Genomic DNA, 27,008 nt, shown 5'->3' on the forward strand with positions numbered 1-27,008 from the left:
CTCCTTTATTACACTTGTACTCGTAAATTGCATTCGAAACGCGTCGGCCAACTCATCACTAACTACAACTTTTACCCGTTGTTCTAACAACGTTAAGACGGCTTATATATATATATATGCGCTAAAGGCGCCATCAGTACCATTATCGTTAAAATATATGCTTAATTTAATCAAAAGCACGTTAAACAATTAAACTTAAAAGCTAAACGATAGAAAATGAAGCTCTTGTTGTGTTTAAGACTACAGCCATGATCAAAACTTGTAGACCAAGAGTTGATTCAATATAATACCCTAGTATTATATTCTGTATAAAGTTAGCTACCATCAAGTAGAGAAACGGATTTGAAAAGTTGACATAAACGAGCGTATTGTTAATTAAAACAGTGAGCCTTGAGACAGGGGCTTGTTTAGAAACATTTCCTTTTTTATCACTTAACATAACTTGATAACAACAACAGAACAGAGCGTTTTTTTCTTTGGCGGTATTCGCGTATCTTGACTTTTAAAAAAAAAATGTTTTGAGATGCCGACAACTAAGTAGCTCTTTATTAAGCTCTTACTCATGAAGAGAAATCAATTTTAGATTTTATAATACTCGCTACAAGCCTGATGTGTTTCTATATTTAAGTATTGATTTACAAAATTAAAGACAACCATTCATAAAATTTTCATGTGCGATATTAATTGATGTTGCGCGTTTGATTACAACTTCTGTAATATTGTATTTACAAACAAGACGAGGATAGATCAGAGCTGAGTAAACCAATTTATTTCTAATGCTTAATGTATACGTTTGCACCGATTAAAATTCCACTACCAAAAAAGAAAATAAAGAGCACGAAATATACAAGTTTAGAGTGGTATCATGCAGCCAGTCATCATTACGGTATTATCTTGGTGACGACTGGCTGATTCTGTACTGTATTATCATTGTGATCACTGGATGGTCCTAAACTGTATTATTCTGATGATGACTGGCTGGTACTACACTGTATTATACTGATGATGACTGACTAGTTCTACACTGTACTATCATATAACTAGCTTGTCCTGCACTCTTTTATACTGATGATGCCTGGCTGGTCCTACATTGTATTATCATGGTGAATGGCTGGTGCCATGCTGTATTATCCTGATGATAATTGGCTGGTACTATACTGAATTATCCTGACGGCGATTGACATGTGCTACACTGTATTATCCTAATGATGACTGGCTGGTGCTACACTGTATTATATTGATGATGACTAGCGGGTGCTACACCATATTATCTTGATAATAACTGATTGGTGTCATTTGAAACATGTAGATTGCGAGCTTTGTTTTTACGGTGTGTTTTTTCTCTTTAATTTTAAATTGTTATGCATGATATGTAGATTTGTAATAAAAGTCAGTATAAATATTTCATACGTTTGCTTCAATTGATTACATAATGTAGTGTAAGTCCTTTATAGCCCATTATTTAAGTTACTAAGAATCCTTTGTAACATATTAATGTAATACGAATTCATTTGTAGCATGTTACTTTAGACAATATATATATATATTTCTTCTAACAAGTTACATAGAATAATATGCTTCTAATAAGTTATGAGGGGTAATCTAGGCCTCTCTAATAGGTTATGTAGGTTTGTATAGGATCATCTAGTAGGTTATGTAGGATAGTATAGGCCTGTCTACTAGTTTGTATATTGTAACAAACTCATTCATAAACATCATATAGGATAATGCTATTTCGCTTTAGTACCTTAGTAATGATAACAGAAGTGCTTTGTAATACAATGTGTACAGTTAAATAGTATTTTCTAAAATATCATGTCTAATACTTTAAACAGGGTAACCTGAGTCCATTCTAGTACATTAGTCAGGGTAGTGCAAGTCCATTGTAGTATATTAGTTAGGGTAACCTGATTTCATTGTAGTATATTAGTCAGGGTAACCTGAGTCAATTCTAGTACATTAGTCAGGGTAACCTGAGTCAATTCTAGTACATTAGTCAGGGTGGGGCAAGTCCATTATAATACATTAATATGTTAGTCAGGTTAGTACAAGTCTATTCTAGTACATTAGTCAGGGAACTGAAAGTCCATTCTAGTATATTAGTCAGAGTAGTGCAAGTCCATTCTAATACATGAATATGTTAGTCAGAGTAGTGCAAGTCCATTCTAATACATTAGTATGTTAGTCAGAGTAGTGCAAGTCCATTCTATTACATTAGTATGTTAGTCAGGGTAGTTCAAGTCAATTATAGTTTATTAGTCAGGGTACTGCAAGTCCATTCTAGCATATTAGTCAGGGTACTGCAAGTCCATTCTAGTACATTAGTCAGGGTAGTGCAAATCCATTCTAGTACATTAGTCAGGATACTGCAGGTCCATTTTAGTATATTAGTCAGGGTAGTGCAAGTGCACTCTAGTACATTACTTAGGGTAGCGCGAGTCCACTCTAGTGCATTAGTCAGGGTAACGTAAGTCCATTCTAGTGCGTTAATTAGAGTACTGCAAGTCCAGTCTATTACATTAGTCAGGATAAGATGAATGTATTCTAATACATTAGTCGGGGTAATGGACGGCCACTCTAATACCTTAGTTATGATAACAGAAGGGTTTTTTAATACATTGTGTAGAGTTAAATAGTCTTTTCTGTTTGTTTGTAGTTAAGTATAAAGCAACACAATGGGCTATCTGTGCCCTGCCCACTACGGGTATCGAAACCCGATTTCTAGCGTTGTAAGTCCGTAGACATACTGCTATGCCACTGGGGGAGGGGTAGTCTTTTCTAAGATATCATGTAGGGTTTACAAGTCCTGTCTACTACATTAGTAAGATTAACGCAAGTCCAGTCTAGTACATTAGTAAGATTAACGCAAGTCCAGTCTAGTACATTAGTAAGATTAACGCAAGTCCAGTCTAGTACATTAGTTAGGTTAACACGAGTACATTCTAATACATTAGTTAGGTTAACACGAGTACATTCTAATACATTAGTCAGGGTAATGCAAGTCCGCTCTAGTACATTAGTCAGGGTAACAAAGTGTGTTCGAATTCCATAGGCAGAGTAATTTTAGCTCTTTCTATTTCTAATGTAGAATAATATGAATTTGGGAGCATTTTCTAGCCTGAACACTTAGATCCCGATAACCAACATGCAGTAATCGTAAGAGCTGGGCTCACAGTAAAGTATTACGTGTTTATTTATTTTTTTTATACATTTTCCTTTCTCCTGCAAAACCGTATTTCATTTGAAGCCATGAATACTTATGTTTTTATGTATATGCTACTGACTAGTTAGTTATAATATAGATTTACAGGAAAACATCTTGAATATTCTAGCCACGGTCGTGGGGAGTCTGTTTTGATTAATTGTTTTGTTTGATACAATGATTTGTAAGATTCCCATGTGGTTAATAATGGAGATCAACTAAATTATTCTGTTCTACTGAATCACTTGTCTTCGGTTTATTTAACTGTACTGATAGCTGTTATGTAAATACTTGTAATTCTATTGCGTTATCCACAGTGGATTTCTTAATCTTCTTATATACGTCGGTTCTTGAAAGAGAAGCAATTTGATATGATACAATTTTTTGTTCAGTGGGAGAGAGGGGGGTATGAGTTACTTTACCACCTATTTTTCTTTGCCACTTACGTCTAGTTTAGAAATAGTTTCTATATTACGTGGTTTATTTTGTTTGTTATTGTTGAACAAGCAAAAGAGTAGGATTTGAGGTACTTATGTCCCTCACTTTCCTTTTAGCCACTTGTATATTCATCCTTTAAGATATTTCCACTTTTGAAGCATGATTACACATTGTGCTGACTAATTTCGAGGCTACATTCAACGTCAGATTGTTAACGTCGTGTGAGTACATGCAGTGCTTGTGGAATCTATACGGAACAATGTAGTTTTTTTGTAGTTTTTTCTCGATTTCACTTTACCCGCGAGAAAAAAACAAGTCCACCTTCCGAAAGCACTCAGATTACAGGATTCTTCTCTATACGGTTTGTCATTCTCTGTGTTCCTATACGCTTCTGAAGTGACAAAAACGTTCTTGAGGAGCAGCCTATAAACAAGATCAAAGAGCTTTACTGTTTTGTAAAATCATGTTACACACAAACGTATCAGTAGAATAGAATGATTTCTTCTTCTGTTTGAACTCAAAGAACATTATTGAAACTCTTTGTTTAGTAGTACATGATACTACCCAGCACATTTAATAACATTAGTAGTACATGATACTGCCCAGCACATTTAATAACATTAGTAGTACATGATACTACCCAGCACATTTAATAACATTAGTACTACATGATACTACCCAGCACATTTAATAACATTAGTAGTACATGATACTACCCAGCACATTTAATAACATTAGTACTACATGATACTACCCAGCACATTTAATAACATTAGTACTACATGATACTACCCAGCACATTTAATAACACAGATTTCGAGAAGGCATAATTTAAGTTATCATTGATTCAAAGTTACTTAAAACAGACATACAAATATGTAACTGTTAGCTGCTGCGTTGATCTTTTAAACACGAATTTAATCTGACGTCATAATACATAACTTTATAGTGGCACTTTTTTGTTTGAACATAACTTTAGACTGATATTCTAATACATAACATTATGTTGACAGTTTGGTGTGATTCAACGTGACTTTATACTGATATTCCGAAAGATGCATTTATATTGGCACTAGGGTGCTTCAAAATGACTTTAGAATGACTTTCTTATACATAACATTATGCTAACTCTTTGGTGTTTTTGATAGAATTTTACACTGATATTCTGATACATAGATTTATATTAATACTGGAGTGTTTCAAGATGACTTTAAACTGTCATTATGATATATAACATTATGTTAACACTTTAGTGTATTTCAACGTGATTTTACACTGACATTTTGGTACATAACACTGTGTTAACACTAGTGTGTTTTCAACATGACTTTATACCGATATTCTGAAAGATACATTTACATTGACAGTGGAATCTTTCAACATGACTTTATACACATTCTGATACATAGAATTACGTTGACACTTTGGTATTCACTCTGTTATTCTCTGTTGACACTCTGTTATTCGATGCATACATTTAAGGTGACACTGGCGTTTTTCAAAATGACTTTACACTGATACTCTGATACACACATTTACGTTGACACTAGTGTTCTTTAATAGACTTTTATACTCACATTTGACGGATAGATTTATGTTAACATTTTGAGGCAATCATGCATGATTAAAGAGTGATAAACTTGTATATGTATATATGTCTACACTGGGTCTATACAAACATAACATTAAACTGAGATCCTGAAACATGGGTCCTTTAGCCACTTGTATATTCATCCTATAAGATATTTCCACTTTTGAGGCATAATTACACATTGTGCTGACTAATTTCGAGGCTACATTCAACGTCAGGTTGTTAACGTCGTGTGAGTACATGCAATGCTTGTGGAATCTATAGGGAACAATGTAGTTTTTTTGTATTTTTTTTCTCGATTCCACTTCAACATTTCACTTCACTTCACATATTAACTTGCCTAATCTGTTTTAGGCAGCCATTGAATCCCCGCCCCACAAAACATGCTCGCTCTTTCAGCCGTGGGAGAGTTATAATGTACGGTCAATCCCACTATTCGTTGGAGAAAGAGTAGCCCAAGAGTGGGTGGTTATGACTAGCTGCCTTCCCTCTAGTCTTTCACTGTTAAATTAGAGACAGATAGCGTAGATAGCCCTCGTGTAGCTTTGCGTGAAATTCAATGTGAACAAACAATATATTCTCCGTGTAAACATTTACGGTGAGCAAGAGAAGGAAGGTTAAACAGTGTTTAGAGTTTTGTGTGAATGGCCATTGTTCATTGTAACTAAGACATCTAAGAAGTTTTTTGTTTGTTTGATATTAAGCACAAAACTACACAATGGGCTATCTGCCCACTTCGGATATCGAAACCCGAATTTTGATGTTATAAGCCCTCACATTTACCACTGATTCATCTAGGGGCCGGCTAAAAAGAGTAGATAATAATCTATGTTATGTAGTTACTGTTCTCTACATAAAGGCTCATATCATTCCACTTCTTTAGAAATAGGCGTTTTATACTGTAGTTCATAGGTGTGTGTTTTATACCATAGCTCATCTATATTGATTCAGAGAAGAATTATTGAATGAAAAAATTTGCTTACATAAAATGTGAGTTCAGGCTAGAAGTTTCAACTTAGAAAATATTGAAAGAACAATAGAAAATGTATAAATCAAACTTATGTATGCCAAATTCTACGATGCTTATTTCTGTGTTTTTATTCTGTTATTTGTTTTATAAATCTCATTTATCAGGCAGGCGGCAGTACTGTCTATGAAGGGATGTCTCGAATTGTTAATCGAAATGGTATTTTAAATATCTCCTCAATAGGTCATCAGAACTTTAGAATACTATGCAGTGTTTCCTTTTATAACAATATCTATGTAATGACTGAGACACAAGTTCTGGGAATGTCTGTAAATATCATAGCAAAAAGTTTGAATTTCTTGGTCTTCTTTCTTCTGCTTCTTTTTTATTAAATGATAACTCGAGAACCAAAATAATGGTGTCAACCAATTTCACTGATGTGAGGTTTCAAACGGAATATCCGAATTTATAAGTGTTATTAATAAGTAGTAGTAACTTAAAAAATAACAATTCTAGTGTAAACAATTTTATCATTACCCCTTGAAGTTAGCTTTCTTATAGAAGTTTTGGTGTTCCTAAAGCTTAAGTAATGGGTGAAACAGGAATTACCAGCCAATAATAGATAAATAATAAATATTACAGTTGGAACCTCAATGTATTTCAAACTTAGTTATAAATACAACCGTCCTATGTCTATTGAAACACTACATTAAAAAAAACAATCAAACAAATAAAGAAAAAAAACTTTTCAAAAAAGGAAGTAAATGTAAGGATGGCTTATATCAATACTTCAACAACAATGCAAACAAGATGCAAATGCCATCCCTACTATCTTGTTTGCATTGTTATTGAAGGATTCGTATTAGCCATCCCTACATTTATTTGCTTTTTTGAAAGTGTTTGCTTTACTTCTAAAAATATGTACTTCATTTTCCGAATCGACTGTACTGATTTTACAGTAAAATATAAATATCTTAAAAAAATAATTATCATTTTTCGAAAAAACGTTGTACTTAATTTATGGGTCATACAGTTTGTAAACTAATCTGTGTACTTGATAATGTAACATAATTTATTGAGTAATTAGGCAGCCATTGAATTAATGTGTACACTTGATAATGTAACATAATTTATTGAGTAATTAGGCAGCCATTGGATTAATGTGTACACTTGATAATGTAACAGAATTAAAAATACCAGAATTAGTTGAGTAATTTGGTAACCATGGAACTAACTTACACAATTGGTAATGTAACAGAAATAACTGAAATTCAAAAAGGTAAACGTTATATTAAATTTTAATGATGTCCAAACAAGCTGTTTGGACATAACTTAAGACTTGAGTGAGTTTTTGTGATGACACTTTACACTGATTTTGATACATAGCTTTATGCTAATAGTTCCATTTGTTTAAGCATACTTCCTTTACCCCCCCCCCCAAAAAAATCATACTTCGACACTTGGGACCGTAGATATATTATAAGAATGATGAACGAGTTCCACTATTCGATTAGATTATCAAAAGAGTTGACGGAGGGTGGTATTGACTAGCTGCCTTCCTTCTAGTCAATGATTCAAAATTAGGAGCAGTTAGCTCAGACAAAGTAGCTTTGCACGAAATTCAACGTATAACAACAATAATTAAACAAACTTATATATTTCGGATTTTAGCAGTGTAAGTCGCTAATTTTACTGCTGACCCACCGAGATACTAATCGTACTTAACATTAACTTTTTATAAATAGTTTAATATTAACACATTGACCTGCACCTACAATAACACACTTTGATTTGTTTAAACGTACTTTACATTAACACTTTGATACATAGCTTTATGTTGACGCTTTGATTTGTTTTAATATACGTTACACTGACATTTCATTCAGCTTTATTGAACATTTGTATCAATATGCTTAATTTCACAACGCTGACTGCTTGCCGATGTTATTATTAAAGAAAATGTAAAACATCATAGAAAATTTACAATAAAACTCCTATGTAAATAAAATTTGCTAAAGATACATAACAACCCAAAAATTACATGAGTTCCGTTTGTTGAGTAAGCTAAATTGTATTGAAGTGATTAAGGTTTAAACAATAGCTCTTCTAATACATAAATTTAAATGTATTCATTTTAAATAACATACAGGGGGCCTCAATTATTTTTCATAGTTTACTTTTACAACACTAGATGGCGCGTAAAACGTACATTGTACTAGTATTTACCAATCCTTGTAAATTGATTTCCCGAAAAGCTGTGTACGGTATGTGATTGTTCTAAGAATTCTAAATTTTTGATTTCGTGAATATATACTATTTATACTTTTTTCTAGCAAAACAAAAATAAGAACTAGAACAACTTAAACACATCTAAGCTTATCATTCTTAGTTGGATACATAACTTGAGAACTTAATTTAAAATACTAGTTGGAAAGATGAGAAATCTGGCTACATAAAATCCTGTCAACATTTCAAAGAAAAAGGTGACAGACACTTTTTTCCAGATAATTTTGGAGACCTAATTCAAATTTTGCTGTCTGTCAAGTTCTAGCTTTTGTATTTAACCTTCAAAATGTAAATAAAAATCAAGATGATCACCAGAAAATAGGACCAACGCCAATGTTCCTATAAATTTTTTCAATGAAATTTGTTAGGCATTATATTTCACATGATTTGGGGGTAATCCAAACGTGTGTTCTGTCTAGTTAATTTTTAACCATTGAAATACAAAATAAAATACTAGATATCTTCCAACAAACAAACTAAACATCTGTATTCCATGACAATGCTTAAAAAGTAAAATAAAAACGACACATAACTTCCAAAATAATTTATTACTTTAATAGATTTGTTCTAAGCATGATATATTCCAAGGCTATATAACTTTACATTTGTATAAGCTTTAATCTATCTTTTTTATTTATTTATTTTCATTTATTTGTTATTAAGCCCAAAGCTACACAATGGGGTATCTGTGCTCTGCCCACCACGGGTATCGAAATTAGGTTTTTAGTGTTGTAAGTCCGCAGACATACCGCTGTGACACTGGGGAGCATTAATCTATTAATATAAAGTACTGGGGCCCGGGATGGCCAGATGGTTAGGGCGCTCGACTCGCAATCTGCAGGTCGCGTGTTCGAATCCCCGTCACATCAAACATGCTCGCCCTTTCAGCCGTGGGGACGTTATAATGTGACGGTCAATCCCACTATTCGTCGGTAAAAGAGTAGCCCAAGAGTTGGCGTTGGGTGATGATGACTATCTGCCTTCCCTTTAGTCTTACACTGCTAAATTAGGGACAGCTAGCGCAGATAGCCCTCGTCTAGCTTTGCGCGAAATTCAAAAAGAAACAAAACAAATAATTTTAAATGCACTAATGTTCATATCTATCACTTTCAATGCTTAATACACACGTACACAGATGGCAGTCACAAGATATATAGTTAAAAGTTTTGTGTAACTATATTCAAATGCTTGTGAGTACAAAATATAGGAAAATGGGAAATAATATTACATAAATAGACTTTTATCAATCAACAAAATTTAGCAAGTTTTCTCTCTTCCATTGGCTCTCGATTCAATACAAAGAAGATAATACTATGACATGAGGCGCCATCTCTTGAAACAATTAAGTAAAGTTAAATTGAAAATTTCCCAAATACAAGAATATATAATAAATATCTAAAATAAATAAATCGAAAAATGTTTGCATTTAAGTTCTGCATGACAATTTCTTTACTTTTATTCACGTAAAGAAAGACGAAACGAGATGTCAAATGAACACAGTTTACTGTACATAGTTTTCTTGATTCATTTTGATTTAAAAAGAGTTACAAAACTAGAGTAAAACCAATCAAAGTATTGCAAGGAAATGCATTAGATTGATAAAAATTAATAAAACCCTAGATTTATATATATATATATATTGCTCGTATCAATAATAACAAAATTACTTTGTATAATATATAAAGTTCACCTTGGCATTTTCATGGCGATCTTGGTTTTAATTTACCAATATAATTATAACCTGCAATTACCATAAAAAGTCGATAAAACCTGTCAGACTTTGTTACTGATTTTTAAGTAAACATGTGTTCCATTCAAAGTGACTACATGTTTCCATTTTTTACATGCCAAATAGTGATCATACAGTTTCAGACAGATGGTTTTTCCGATATCTTTTGGGAGAAGTGTGTGAACACGGCTCTTGTGTAATTTTTAGGCCTGAATCCATGAGAATTTTCTTGTTTAGTTCCAAGGAAGATTCTTACATTATCCAGAATGAATGGCTGTGTTCTTGAGCTACTGTGACAAACTGTTTAACTTTATTCATTACGTCCAGTGTGTGTCTAGTACTCGGTGGTGGGGCAGTCTGGTTTTCCCTTCTGCAACTATGACTCCACTTGCTCTACCAATGCTGCTGAACACCGCATACATCATTTTCCTTCAAACCTAAAAATTGTGTCTTGAACACTTTTTCATGTGTCAGGATGTTATATAATGTAAGTCGCCCACAAGTAATCAATTTGAGACGCAATCTGTGCTAACAATTGTCTGCAACTAAACTGCCACTAGAGGGTCAGGGCTTTTAACTTGTGTAGTCACAGGTCACGGGGAAAATTATGGACAAAGTGATTGGACATGAAACTTGTTACCATAGATCGTGAACAACCCTTTCGATAATCTCCACCATACTTCTTACCCAAACTCAAACACTACGCATAGAATGCTGAAGATAAGCATAGTTACGAAATTCATAGTAAATAGTTTATCATATAAAATTTCAAGCGAATAAAAAGAAAAGGGTTTTATCCAGTTTCTGTCAACATTTTAGAATTGACGCTTACACCTGGTTGAAAACTTTCGCCCAAAGCTTAGTGTAATAAATTTTGATGTGAGATATACATCACACAGTTGTAAGGTTTCAGTAATACTTGAAGCCATGACTTTAAGTAGGTACTTTGAAAAGGGGCGGAGTTAACATACTACGTAATGTAACTATCAGGCCAACCACGTAAGTTACTACTGTATATTTAAATTACAGATTTTACTGTGTTTGTTATTAAAGTTACACAATGGACTATTTGTGCTCTGTCCAGCACAATTATCGAAGCCCAAATTTTAGCGTTGTAAGCTTGGGCTTGGCTTGGCCTGGTGGTTAGGGCGCTGACTCGCAATTTGCGGGTCCGAATCCCAGTCACCGAACATGCTCGCTCTTTCAGCCGAGAGGACGTTATTATGTGATGAACATTCTCATTATTTCTTGGTAATAGAGTAGCCCAAGTGTTAGCGGTTTACTAGTTGCCTTCCCTCTAGTCTTTCACGGCTGAATTACGGACAGCTGCTTGGAGAGGAGGTAAATCTGCCGAGAACCACTGATGATCCATCAGTATCTAAGATGACCCAACGGTCGTAAGCGGCCTCGGGACTCGAAAAAAAAAGAACAAAAGCTTTAAGATTTTCCGCTGAGCCACCGGGGTGCTATATGTTTTAAAAGAGAAAGATTTCGCCTCAATTAGTTAGATTTCGTTGCTTCTTTATTTTAGCTTCTTAAGAAGAAATGAAAGAACACTCAAATAGATAACTAGATGATACAAAATTTGTAAGCATAAAAATGCTTTGATTAATAAATGATACTATAAACATTTTAGTAATTATCGTGACAGGAATGTTCAGTAAAATGTTAAAGAGAAAACAACAAAAATCATTATTCAAGAAACCAGAAAATTAAATACAAATTTATCTTAGTAAACTAAGGATGTAAAAACGTCAACAGTTTTTGGTTTAAATATTCTGGGTAACAAAGGCGAATTATTCTGGTTTTGAAATTACGACATTCAGATTGTTAAATAGTGTAAAAATTTGGTGCTTTCCCTACTTTCTAAAGCACATGTTTATCTCGTTTCCTACGTTCTACCCTCTAATCTTACAATTCAAGGTCATTAGCGATGTTTACCACCAGGTTTTTATTTTTGTTTTATTTAAGACTACCAAGACTTTAGATGTATCTAATAAACGTGCATGACACGAATGTTGTTTGCATGAGGGAATATTAATATCACCAACAAACCACGCCAACTCTCGCGCTATAATTTACAGTTTCAGCGAAAGTGTTTTAGAATTGCAAGCGTATATGTATATTATACCTCTGGAAGTTGTCGAGAGATAAAAAAACACAAAAGAAATCGACTTTCACAATCAATCAATGCCAACATCGTGTTAGGGTATAGCATCCAGTGTTAGGTGATGCATTATCGCTTGTCTACTGCAACCTAGTTTAAAGGCTTCAGGGCTGTGTCTGAAGGCCGAAATGGTATGTAATAAGGAATAACGAAAGTGGTGTAGAAATAAAATCAATAGAAGATATAAAAGGATAGCGAAAGATACGATACGAAGACATAGAAAAGTAAATTTAAATTTTGTGATGAAAATAATACTAATACAAAGCAACCAAAGGACAAAATATTGGAGAGACCTAGATTGGACAGATGCCAGACTGACAGATACTAGGGGAAAAAATAAGGCATTTGAAAAAGCAAGAAGATTGGGATCTAAGAACGAACCAAAAACACACCGGGTAATAAAATAAATACAAAGGATTCTTGCAGCTTTTTAGAAATAAAAGGAATGGGGAAAATACGTGACATTATGTTGCGAAACAAACAAAAGCGTATCAAGCGTACGGAGAATTTTGTTACTTCTCTCAATGAGGTTTTTTCCTTCTTTAAATTTATGTGACACTTTAGGGAAAAAAAAACTGTGGCATTATTTGATTTTGATTTTTCATTCAAAACTAATGACTGGTCCGATTTTGTAGATTATCAGCCATTTTCTGAAACTATTGGCAGATCAAATCAACAAACGATAAGACGTGTCGTTACCCAGAGGTTAGGTACGTTATATAAAATCGATTTTAAATATGCATATCAGCATGCCAACTGAAAATAACAGCTTATATTAAGTTGTGGTGAACGGCATATACCACATCTATATTTTGATATTGTTTGGCATTCTTCGGTAGTGTCGTATCACCAAAAATTTATAGCTTTTTTGGAAAGTTATATAACAGCTCTTTCCAATGCAAAATATTCGTACACTCAGATCATAAACATGTGTTCAGTATTGAGGATATACAATTTCCAAGACGTGGATTTAACTAATGGTATTGGGAAGCAAAATAATATGGATCAACATGGGGGATCAGAATCATCCATGAAGAAATGTGAAACAAATGTTACCCCAATGTTTTGTTGTTGTTGTTTTTTTCTGTGTTATTTCTGTAAGTGGCATATGTAACATGTTCTCCTCTGACACAGCACGAGAAGAAGGAAGTCTTTAAGTAGTGGATGGTTGGAAGACTTTTTTTTCATTAAAGAGCCCATTAAAGAGCTTGTCTAAACGTTGTACATTTGTAAAAAACTTTCTTTCACTGCCCATTCAGGCCGTCTCTAAACTTTATTTTCTAAAAAGTGTGTTCCTCGTGATCAAATTTGAATTCAGTTTTGACCTTGGAAAAATAGTTCAGGCATAATTCCCAAAGGTTTTACTACTAGAACATTGGAATTGGAATGACATGATGTAAATACAGTGAAATATGTAAAATATGCTGCTTGTAACGGAACTGTATTCAGAACTATGCAATATATATATATATATATAACAGTAGAAAAGAAGTTGTGCTGATTTAAAAATGATACAAGTAAGTTTACATGTATAATATACAGAAAAAACACACACAGAGAATCCACACAGTTTCAATTTCTCTCAAAATGGCGTTTAACGATTAGTCCTGCGCATTGTAATGTCTTCCATTTTTATCGTGGAATGTATAGATTGCTTTTCAATAACGTCTTACTCATCTAAGATCCATTATCTGTTTTAATTACTTTTAAATAACGCCATATTTATCTATGATCCATTGTCTGCTCTCAGTTTTGTTTTTATATAATGCCATACTTATCTAAGATTTATTGCCTGTTCTCAGTTTGTTTTTAAATAATGCCATCCTTATCTAAGATCCATTGCCTGCTCTCAGTTTGTTTTAAATAATGCCATACTTATTTAACATCCATTGTCTGTTTCAATTTCTTTGTAAATAGCGCTATACTTACTTGTAATTTTAGATAAAAGACTATTTTTTTATTCCATGTTCACAATATCATTGGCAGATGTTTCAGCGTTTTTTGTCCTGTGAACTCTTTCCAAAGTTAGAGTTGCTTGAGACGTTGGATCCAGTCAGTGTTATTGAGGGAAGGCCAAAATCAATTATGCCATTAGTCATGAAATTTTCCAACCTAGTCAAAAAAGAGCACTATGAACAAATTAATAAAGAATGGAGGGAGTTGATACTGCAAGATCAACCTCCTAATGCTGAAAAAATGCCCGAAAAGTTTGGGTTTAAAATATCAGAAGAAAAATTGGGTGACGAATATCGCTTCCCGTTATTGTCAAAATTTATGCTCAGTCTTCTGGCATTGCCTCATTCTTCAACAGCTGCAGAGAGAGTTTTATCTCTGCTTAACAACATTAAGGTAAAAAATCACGCCTCTTTGAAGACATCTACAATAAATGCATTGATGAGATGCTCCAAGACATTAACTGCATGAACTGGAATCCATCACAGCAGCTTTGTGACAAACTGAAAGAAAAAAAAATGGTCCAGCAATGAGGAAATTGACAAAGAAGTTCTCTTTTAATAAAATATAAGGTAGACAAACTGTATATCTACCTTTGTAAGATGTTTTAAAGGTTTTCATATTGAAATTCAATACTTGGTACGTTTTTGTATGTTTTGGTACCTTTCCATACAAAGTTTGGTACTATTGCAAAATAAACTTTGGCAGCCCTGGTTGTAGGTTGATCCAGAATAATAAGTTAGGTTTAATTTTTCTTCTTAGCTTGATTGATTGGGAGAAGTGAGTAGTAAACTTCACAAGTTTGATCTTGCCATCCAGCGGTTATATTGGGCTCAGCTTTTCTCCTTTGTGATTTTATGGATTCTGTTGAATAAATTTTCAAACGTTTTAGCTATTTGTCGCTATTCATGAACTATTTAATTCAAAAAGTAAAACAACAGCTCACGTATGAGACCTACCGTTAGATATACATTCTATTCCTACGCCGACATCTTTAAAGTGATTCCTCTAATTAGGTCAAAAGCCCAGAGCCCTTAATAATTACAGCTAAGTTGTGCCTAATACTTGAAACTGAACGATAAAGTTAGTTTCAGAACACCCAATGTTGTTATAAATGTTTATATATGTTCTCTCTCTATATGTGTGTGTCTGTATGTAACGTGTTACTTCGACGAAAGTAAAATAAGATGCTGTTTGAAGATGTTAGGCCTAACTGAATCCTGTAAATGCTTTTATCAAACTTCCGAGAATAAATACTGCAAGGATTAACTATATAAACATATTCTCACGGTGTTCGATTCCTCTATTACATTTAAAAGAGCTGATATTACTGTTTCCAAACTTAATGTGAGAAAATGCGATTAATGATTAAATACAAAAATAGTTTTTATATGATTAGTTTGGTACCTATGCCTATTATTTTATAGTACTTAGACTTGGCTAGGTTTGGTACTTTCTAGCCTCACTACGTCAGCAGACACTGAAACATTATTCAGGCCTAAGTAAGTAATTTTCATGAGCAAATTAAGAGCTCGTCATAGAATTAATTATAAAAATAGTCTTTAAAACGAATTTATGTTGCTTATTTACCTTTAATTTCATAAAATTATTTTCTGAACAAGAATAGTAGTAATTTTGAACTTGAACTTATTATTTCTTTCAGTTTTCACAGAACTATCATTTTGAAATATCGCTAAAACAGCAAAAATTTGAAAAACATCTCCAGAAACCCTGTTGTAAGCATGCTATGTATATATATATATATATATATATATATATATACATATTTTATTGAAAAAAGATGTTTTAAAGTTTACTACATGAATTTAAGGAGAAAAAGGTTTATCTTAAAATACAAAAATTAAAAAGTAGCTGTGGTCTTTATAATTCTTTCTTTGTGGAGAAGAATGATTACTTTAAATTCAAATGAAAGTTCAGATAAGTCGGGATACGAATAGATGGATAGATGAGAACCTTCACGTCGGTGTGATTGATTGCCACATGGAGGGCTGCTTAACTAGCTCACTGAACCGAAGCTACAGCAGCACCACCTCCTGGGGTCAAAAGAAAACGAACCTCAGAAATGATGCTAGGAAACGAGAGTCGTTGCTTCATGCATAATAGCAACATGGCTCAACATCATGCCCGGTAAATGCAAACCATCAATCACTCATGCTAAGCATAAGTGTGTTGGCTTATGAAATAAGAATGAGGGAAGTGTGATGAGAGGAAAAATCTCCGTTTCTACTTGGAAAAACTAATTCTTAATAATCACATCAGAAGCAGCATGTATATTTATATAATTTTTCAAAGTGTCTCCATATTGGTCTATTAGTTATTATGTCTCCGTAGAAAGACATACTGTTTTTCTATTGCTTCTTCTTCTAAACACTTTTCCCTCGACCGCCATTCTTTCATTACTCGGCGGGTTGACTTGAAACTAAATAGAGTTGTACCTTGTTCCAATATGTCCAAACACATTTTTCATGTGTTGTGTGTGTGTTTTTTATTTAGGCCTGTTTAAGGATTTTATGTGGACAAAGGTCAAACAACCCAAAAGTATATATTTTTGGCTCCTGTGCAGTCATGTTTACAGCAATCAAGATGCACGTTGACAGAAAATAAATTGTCATGCGCCCAAAACCTTGACTTACAAAATACTTGGATTTGCTCATTTCAAGTTTTTTTAGGTTGGCCAGGGCTCAGAATAAAGTGCCAAAATTTTGTGTGTTTGGTCAATTACTCTACCGTATTTTGACCAATTTACATGGGATTTGGTACAAAGATACTTTCTTGCAGGTCCCAAGCAGAGATTTAGACAGTTTTCGATTTCTCTGTGCTTTTCAAGATTGTTTCTAGTGTCAAATTTGGTCATGTTAGGATTGAGGAAACATGGTACATTCACCCCGCTAATATTGGCATCTTTAATTATTATATCATTTTAGTTATGTGATCTTTTAGTTTTTTCGTCCATGGGCCAGTATAGGTTGTGAGCAACAACTGGGGTGGTAAAAGTGGTTCGATATGATTGTGTTGGTAATCAAAATGAGAATTAATTTTTACACCACAATAATCTCAATTTCGTAGCTAAAGGAAATTGTGCAAGGTACAATTATTTACTGTTGAATAATGTTAATCATTTCTAATTTGGCCTGTTTGTAACGAAGGTATACTTTCCAAAATACTCAAAACTATTATTAATATATTAAAACATATCAATGGACTGTGGTTGTTGTCTTAGATTAAAGCTACATAATGGGTTATCTTCACTCTGTTCATTTCATAGAATCGAACCCTGGATTTTAGCGTTGTAAATCCGTAAACTTACCGTTGACCCACAGGGTAAACATATCAATAGATGTTTATAAACATGTTTATCTCTTTTTTAATAGTTGTTCCATAAAGAAAAACAAAACTAACATTTATTTAGCTTTTGCATAAAAAAATGTAAATCATTCAGTTACATACAATAAAAGTTCCAACACTACATCAGCATAATGATGTAATCATCAGAGAAAAGGTTTAGTTTACAAGTGTCTCAGCGCAACTGAAATAAGAAAGCCAAGTTATATGAAATTCAATTTATAAAAACGACAGTGGTGACTGCTACCTCACTTTTTCTTTTTTGCAGCGCTTCTCGGTGGCTCAGTGATATGTTTGAAGATTTATAACCTTAAATATTGGGTTTCGATATCCACGATGGGCTCAGCACAGTGAGCTCATTTGTGTATTTTTGAACTTAGCAACAAACAAAAAATTACAGCGTGACTCACACTGTGCACGAATATTTGTATTTATTTATATTATACATGGTAAGAGGTATGACAACAAAGGTCTATTACATGATAAATGTTCTATTTTATTAAGTATGAAATGAAGTGAGAGTAGAATTAATCATTAATTTGGGTAAATGATAATATATGTAATTTTACTAATGAGGATTTAACTGTGCCAAGTTAATTGTCATGTTAGACAAATACAAATCGATTGATTTCACCATTTGTGACAGAAAGTAAAATTGGAACTTGGAACATTCGGAATAACTCAGCAAACAAGAACAATTTAAGTTTTGAACCTATGGAAACCAACACGCTGTAATGATAAACTGAGAAAGAATAGCGTGACTTTATATGTAACATCTGGCAAGGGATGTTCCAAATGTACAGAAAATATGGTAGCAGTGGTCGGTGAGCTAAAATCAACACAGTAAAAATCTGATACACGCTGCACGTATTCGAACATTGGCTTCTGAGTTCATCATTTTATCATCAGTAGACACAGTTGGAAGGTTCCTTTGCGTTGCATTCTATTCCAGAATATATGTTCAAATGTTTCAGAAATACAATACAGAGAATAGGACCAAATACGTTGACATAAGCAAAATGGCAAACTCACTTGTTTCTGATGTGTGCAAGGTTACTCTGTTAGGGATGCAATGCATTCACGGTTTACGAAGCCCCACGTCGTTTTGCTGCTAAGGAAAAGCTCTCATTTCTGTTTATTTGTTTTTGAATTTCCCGCAAAGCTACACGAGGGCTATCTGCGCTAACCGTCCCTAATTTAGCAGTGAAAGACTAGAAGTCATCACCACCCACCGCCAAATCTTGGGCTACTTTTTTACCAACGAATAGTGGGATTGACCGTCACTTTATAACACCCCCACGACTGAAAGGGCGAGTATGTTTGGTGGGACGGGATTGGAACCCACGACCCTCGGATTGCAAGTCGAGCGCCCTAACCACATTGTCATGCCGGGCCCTCTTATTTCTGAAATTTATCAGAAGAGAACATATCAAAAAACGTTCTAGAAGACTGGTAACCAATGGGAAATGCTTAAATAATTATTTCAACAGCGCTTAGTGACCAATTGAAAATACATGTTGTTGTTTGTTTGTCTGTCATTAAGCACAAAGCTACACAAAGGGCTCTGTGTGCTGTGCCCACCGCAGGTATAGAAACCCGTTTTTTTAGTGTCATAAGCCTTCAGACATTCTGCTAGCCACTAGGGTCGGTGGATACCTGAAAATATTCTTCAATAATTTGGAAAATACTTTTATAAAGTTGGGTAAAGTTGAAATGGCTGGCCTTTGGTCAGACCTTAAGGAATTAGAAGATTACAATACTCCAAGTCATTAGAAAATGATTCGAGAGAGTGAGGATACTGGCTGATTTCTAAGTTCAGCCAGTATGGAGACTGTAAAAACTCCTATGGTAATATTAGTTATAAAACTTTATAATCCGATATACGAGAAACCGGTCTAAGGGCTGAAAGAAAGGAATTGGCTCGGCGTGAAAAAAAGACCGGGAAATGTGAGAGAGAATGAATAAACCAAGCGAGGCGAAGGAAAAGTAATATACTGCCAGTGAGAAACTGAACCTATTTCTGAATCTATGTGTTATTGATTACCAGTAATAAACAGCAGTCTGTTATGTTTACATCGATATGAGTCAATTTCTGATAGGGAATAAGAACAATTTGAATAAAGCTGATGGCATAAGAAGACAAATTTCGAGTATAGCATGATTGTAACAAATACACGAAGATCCAGCTGCTTGGTGACCAATGAGAAATAGCTGAAGAATTGTTTCAGTAGCTTCATACTTTCACAAGTGTTTCATCTTGATCTAAAAAGAACAATACAGCTAATGTAAATCAATATTATTATAAAGTTCTGTGCCAAAAAGGGGAAGTTTCAGCCGCAACTACGTGCTGACTCTCTGATGAAAGTATATCTTACGTGGGTGTTGCCAAATAGATGTGTAAGAGAGAAGTTGGGAAAGATACCCTACCATTCCGAGTACTATAGAAATTAGCTGGATGCTCAAAGAAAGAGACGGAGAAGGAAAAAAAATAGCTTTTATCTAGATGGACGTACTGCTGTGATTGCGTTCTTAGTGTGTAAATACCTTAGGTCTTGTTCAGCAACAGACTACCAATGTGTTCCCAATACCATGCTGTGTTTTTACATCACATGTGTGTTAAAGACATGGAATAATCAGACAACAGAAGAAAAAACAAACTTTTTTTTCATAAACAATGACGAACAAGATGAAGATGAGGAGTTTTGATTAGACTTTAGGTTCACGATATGCGATTTAAATATGAAAATATCAAAAACATACCATATGGTAATAAAATCACTGGTGGTTTAGTGTAAGAATAATAAATAATCACCATATAAAAAGTTGAAAATAGAGTTTTCTTCTGTTTGTAGATAATTGAGTGTATTGAAGCCAGAACTACATGTAAGTATTGTTCTTTATGAGATTGCCTTATTTCAATATCGTATTTCGTGATTCATGTTGAGAAAATGGACAGTCAAAAGTATAATGACGTCTGAAAAACTATCTGCAAGAATCGTATTCTTAAAGAATATTCACTTTCTAGATTGATGACATAATATTTTCTCAAGTGTAACAGTTGATCCATCTTTAAATAAAACAATTCTATCTCATAAATATACAGCTTTGTCGAACTTGAGGTGTTATGAAGAAGTTACTATGTTGACGACTGATTTTCCATTAACAGTCTGCCAAACTGAAATCCCTATCACACAATTATATAATCCATATACATAATTCCCAGTTTGCCTTTGAAGAAGAGAGGTTCACCTTTCGAAAGCGCTAAGTTTATAGGGTTTTATTCATTTCTATCAAGACTTCTTGAACCTACGTAACATCATGAATAATCCATATGTTGTGGGGTTCTCGAAAATATGTTTTAACACTCCTAGCGTAATGGCAATACAAAGTCCAATTTTGGCCTTTGGTCCATGGACTATGTATATACAGGAAACTTAATCGTTTAACTTTAGATTGGTTATCATGGTCAATCACTTTATCTTCATCCTCCTCCCCCCCTCTCCCCACGATACACACACACACACACATAACAACGGATGAGTGGTTGGGTTATTTTTTCATTGTACTTAATCATGAAGCCTGCTTTCTTAATCGATTTAGTGAATATATTTTAAAACTCGTGTATGAATAAACTTGTGTTAGGAATTTTTGCTTTGTTTTATTGTTTTACTTAATTTCGCTGAATGATACATTAACTGATAGCTTTTCGTTAACCTTCAATCATCTTTCCTTTTGAGCCTCACTCTTTTCTACCGTCATACGATACCTTACACATACAATATACTCTCTGTCACCGCCAGTGTTTTTTATTATTATTTATTTGTCTAATGATTCATCTTTGTCTGTGGTCGTTTGTATTTGTAATCACTGTATTTTAGGAGGGATGATATTTAACAAAAAATACAAAATCTCTCCAACATTAACTAACTAAAGTAGTAGAAACGATATACGTTAGAGCTCACATTGTAAAGGTAAATGAGGCAAGAAAAATCTAACAAACTCGAATTTTTAAAGTTCTGTCTTTGGTAGTTTTGAGTATAAAGCCAGTTTTTTCTGCGTCCGTTGTTCTACATGGCAAGGTTTAAAGGTTGAATACCAAAGTACCACTTTCGCTATTATATCATGCCGAGTGGTTTTGCTGATAGTTTTTTGTTTATTTATTACCTGCCTTTGACCAAGAAGTTAATTACAATAGGGAGCATATATATGGGTTGAAACATTTCAATAAGAATAATGTAAAAACGTTGATACCCCAAAGTGGCACAGCGGCAAGTCTGTAGGCATATAACGCTAATAACCGGGTTTCGATATACCCGTGGTTGGCAGAACACAGATAATCCATTGTGTAACTTTGTGCTTAAAAACAAAACAAACAAACAAAAACTTTGACCAACTCCCTTTACAAAAAGTAACGAAAACATACCCACAACACCAAACACTACCGATCTTATCTGATTCTTTAAACTTGTATATTCGTTCAATTCACAGTTTTAAAACTAGGTTGATGAAGCCTTGGCAGTATCCTAAGATACGGTGCATATATGTGTGTGTGATATACTAGAAGCAGTATCCTAAGATACGGTGCATATATGTATGTGTGATACACTAGAAGCAGTATCCTAAGATACGGTGCATATATGTGTGTGTGATACACTAGAAGCAGTATCCTAAGATACGGTGCATATATGTGTGTGTGATACACTAGAAGCAGTATCCTAAGATACGGTGCATATATGTGTGTGTGTGATATACTAGAAGCAGTATCCTAAGATACGGTGCATATATGTGTGTGTGATATACTAGAAGCAGTATCCTAAGATACGGTGCATATATGTGTGTGTGATACACTAGAATTACAGTCAAACGTAAAATAAGTTTATTCACGTGTTTATAAATAATGTGTTAACATAGTCTGTGCGGGTATTTAAGCAATGTTAACTTCTTCATCAGATAGAAAATTAAACATAAGGGTCAGAATAATAGGTTGGAGTTTTCTAAGAGCAAAGTAGACCACCCGACCATCAAGAAGCTAGAAGACTAAAACAGCTTTTTGTGCCTTCTCAACTTCCTTTGCGTCCAGTGTCTGAATGACGCGAAAATTCGTTTTTTTTTTATTTTTGTGTGTGTGTGTTTTTTTTTCTCTCTCTCTCACGACGTTTTCTTATTTTCATATCGTTTAAGCAAACGGCTCTTTGTTCTCTCTCTCGACTTTCTATGCGGCCAGTCTCTGAATGAGGAAAAAATTCGATTTTCTTGTGTTTTGTTTTTTCTCTATCCCACGAAGTTGTCTGATTTCACTTCTATAGAACCTAAAAATCTGCCACGGATAACAAACAAACAAGTAGCGCATGCACATCACTAACAGAGGTTTTACGTAACAATTCCGGAAACATAACATTGATAGGTGTCATGTATTATTCTACAGATATTTCAATGTTAGGTTTTAAAGAACATAAAGTTATGTTTATAAGTTTTGTTCGTTTATAGAGTAATCTTTATTGAAACAAAGTACATTTACACAATTATCTACTGTACGTTCTGACAATTAAGGAAAAACAAATTAAATTTATTTTACTTAAAAAAAACTATTTCTAAGAAACAGGGACACAAAATGGTTTATATTGATAGATAAAAAATGGCTTCGATATTCGTGTGAACAATATTCACTTTATATTGAAAGGCTTGACAAAAACATTCTAAGTGAATGATGTTAATATTAAGCCTAATCATATGAATGACTATCATTGTAGATCGTGAAGCTCCCCTTAGTGTTTTTTGTTGTTGTTGTTTTTTGTCTCTAATATAGAAATGTTTTTTATTATTATAATTAGTCTTGACAAACAAGGCACACTTTTCTCTCTCTGATACTAATTTTTATATCTAGTACAGTTGGACTTGCTTAAAAATGTTTAGGTAATTGAAAAATGTTTGGTATTTAATACCTTTTCAACCAGATGATGTGCATTGGATTCTGCTTTGTAGATGCAAGGTGATGTTAGTAAGTTGGGATGATGTTTTACTACAATATGTTTAGTACGTAAAATGCTACCAAATATGTGTATGCTATAAATATGTTTAACTATTTTCAATCATATTAAATACGCTTTGTAACAGTAGAAAACTATTTGTTATAGCCTAATATTGTTGTGTCGTATAGGGGAATGTTTTTGTTGCCGTTGTTTTTGGTGTAAACCTAAATAATGGGCTATCTGCACTCTGCCCATCGAGAGGAATTGATTATCGAATTTTAACGATGTAAGTGTAAACTTACTGTTGACCCACGGGGGTATGTATAGGGAAACACCGAAAAGTTCGTCTGTTTATTGCCGTGATTTACTAAGGGACTCCGAACAGTTCTTCTGTTTATTGCCGTGATTTACTAAGGGACTCCGAACAGTTCTTCTGTTTATTGCTGTGATTTACTAAGGGACTCCGAACAGTTCTTCTGTTTATTGCCGTGATTTACTAAGGGACTCCGAACAGTTCTTCTGTTTATTGCCGTGATTTACTAAGGGACTCCGAACAGTTCTTCTGTAAGTAGTTTAATGGGTTTTTTAATAAATACCTACATAAACTGGTGAAAACAAAGCACGGTTTTAGACGTACACTATAGGTAAATGAAGCAAGATAGGCTTTCCAACTTTCGTGTGTTGTTTTCATTGTTTTGTGTTGAATGACGTTTTGATCCTTGTGTGTGTGTAAGCAGGGCGTCTTGAAACTATGTTAACAATTTTATTGACGTAATTTTATGGCGCCCCGTCCCGGTTTTGCTGTTAATTGTTGTCATCAGCTTCAGGAACACTAAAAAACAATATGATATAAGCTGTTTTCAGTTTTGAAAAACCAGAAAGAAACAAATGGAATTACAACTTTAAATAAAATAACTTCGTTTTGGAATGTTCCTTGCATAACTTCCTAGCCGTGTCTATGTATTACACATGCCCCTCACCCAGTGCCTCAGCGGTAAGCTTTAGGGTTTATAACGTTACAAGTCAGGTTTCCATACTAATGTGGGCTTAGCATAAATAGTCCATGTTGTAGCTTTGCGCTTAACAGCAAACACACAAACAAATATATAAATACACACAGACACTGGTGTTGTAGTTTTCTTATTGTTGTTGTTTTAATACTCAGTATAGTCCTCATCAAACAAATAAAGTATAAAGAAAGGTTGTAGGAATTCTAGCAATAAAATAATTTAACATCTTATGCCTATACCGAATAGAAGTACTATTATTAAGATCTAAACTACCATCCGAGATGAGTGATAGCTCCCTCTGAGACAGACTATTTTACCTTGACGGCAAATGTTCCCTTTTTAGTTTTTAGCAACAAGATCGCATGTTAGACCCGCGTCTGTCACTCATATTCTTTAATCTCTCTAGTAACTGCATCTCGAAGTCCGCAGGTAAAGCTCTAATGGTAGTAGTACAACTTGACATTTTTATGAGCTCCTTGTTGCCTCTTATCGTAAATATAAAGATGGTAATTGTTATTATATTATTCTTGATAATGTCGACTCTTAAGGGATTTAGTTTTCCCTGCGTATTTATTTTCTTTGTTTTGTCATACGTAATTTGAACCTGCTTCATATTCTCAGTTGTATATTATAACATTTAATTACAGTATGTTTGCGTCATTTCAAAGGATAAACTTTTTAACTTTTCATGTTCTGTATTATTCAGATTGTTTACCTACATTAAAGCACAGATAGCCCATTATACAGTTTTGTGCTTAATAACAAATAAGAACCTGCATTAAAAAGGCGAGGCTGTAATTATATGATGCAAGGTACAAAAAAGACTATGTGCGCACAACCGTCCTTAAAGGCAGCTTTTCAACAGCACCCTACTACCAACTGTTGGTCTACTTTTGTCTGAGAAAAAATAGTGTGGATTTACCGTCTCTCTTGCACTGCATCCATGGCTCAATGAATTTTCCAAAAAACGGGTCGCAAACCATAAATTATCTGATTCAAAGTTCGTACACGCTAATCACTGGGACACGCCTAGCCATTTTTGTCTTTGTTGCCTTTGTAGTATTCAAGTACACTGTGATCCACAAAAGTTTAGATTATTTACAAAACGCAGATTCCGGCAATTTTACGCAAAGTTATGTTTCAAATACGGACAGCAAAAGAAACACAAATACAGAAGTGAAAGTGAACGGATAAAACAAATATTTGTTTGCAAAACATTTTCTGGACTGTATTACAGTCTGCGCTTTAACTGGCTGCTATGGCCGGATAGAAGCTTTCCAAAACGTTTGTATGACACAAGGAGAAAAATAATATATTATACGACACTTTTAAGTCAGACAAAGGGGTCCAAGTGTGGTATCCCACAATCCATAGACTACTCATGTCACGGACTATTCTCAATATAACATTCAAGGGAAAAAAAACAACTCATAACAATATGTACAAGTATCTGTGGTATCCCTTGTGATGGGCTTGTCCCATCTCGAAGTGTCGACACAGACACAGAGCCAAACCTTTACAAGCTTTTATTAGGTAGCCGTTGCCGTATGTAACCTTTATCTAAGAAAAGAATTAGTACATGTTTATGACCTTTCGACATCTGATTTACAAATATATCATAACTAGATGCTGAACATCTGCAAAAAAAAAAAAAAATAGAAAAATATCTAAGTAGTTATGTATGGGTGAAATTAATAGTTATTTTAAATATGCCACTTCTTAAAATTGTAGAGTCTTGGAAATGACAGTCGAATGGTAGTGTGGGTGTTACATTTTTCTCGTTGAAATTCGTAGTTTTGATGTTGAAAGACAAGTACATTATACTTTGAAACTGTATTTTATGCTTTCCTGTGATGCTTGTTTTTATTGAGTTTAAATTTGTGGAGTAGTTAAACTTTGAAAGTGCTTTTGTCAAAAAGAAAGATATTTGAAGCTGTTAAAATATTTATTGTTTCTACACTCGTAATGATATATATATATTCAGGGAATTGAATTCGACCCAGATCTACGCAAATTGTTCTCCATATTTATGAAACTTAGTATACGAGTTCCCTTTCATTGAAAAAACACAATAACTTCTAAGTACTAACTTAATTATCTCAAAAACCCACAAATTCTTTTAATGAAAGAACATTTACTTTAATCACTATCATTGTTCTAAGTACTTATATGACATTCCAAATACTGCACAGCTGTTGTAACATATTTAAATTTGTACAATAAAACTGCCTTACTTAAGGCTGTTTACGTCTAAAAATACAGATGTAAGGAATTAAGGATAACTATGTCCTGATGTAGCACATTCCTGTAATACAGTATCATGGGATAACTAT

This window comes from Limulus polyphemus, unplaced genomic scaffold, assembly GCF_000517525.1.
Source record: "Limulus polyphemus unplaced genomic scaffold, Limulus_polyphemus-2.1.2 Scaffold47, whole genome shotgun sequence".
In the NCBI taxonomy this organism is placed as follows: domain Eukaryota; kingdom Metazoa; phylum Arthropoda; class Merostomata; order Xiphosura; family Limulidae; genus Limulus; species Limulus polyphemus.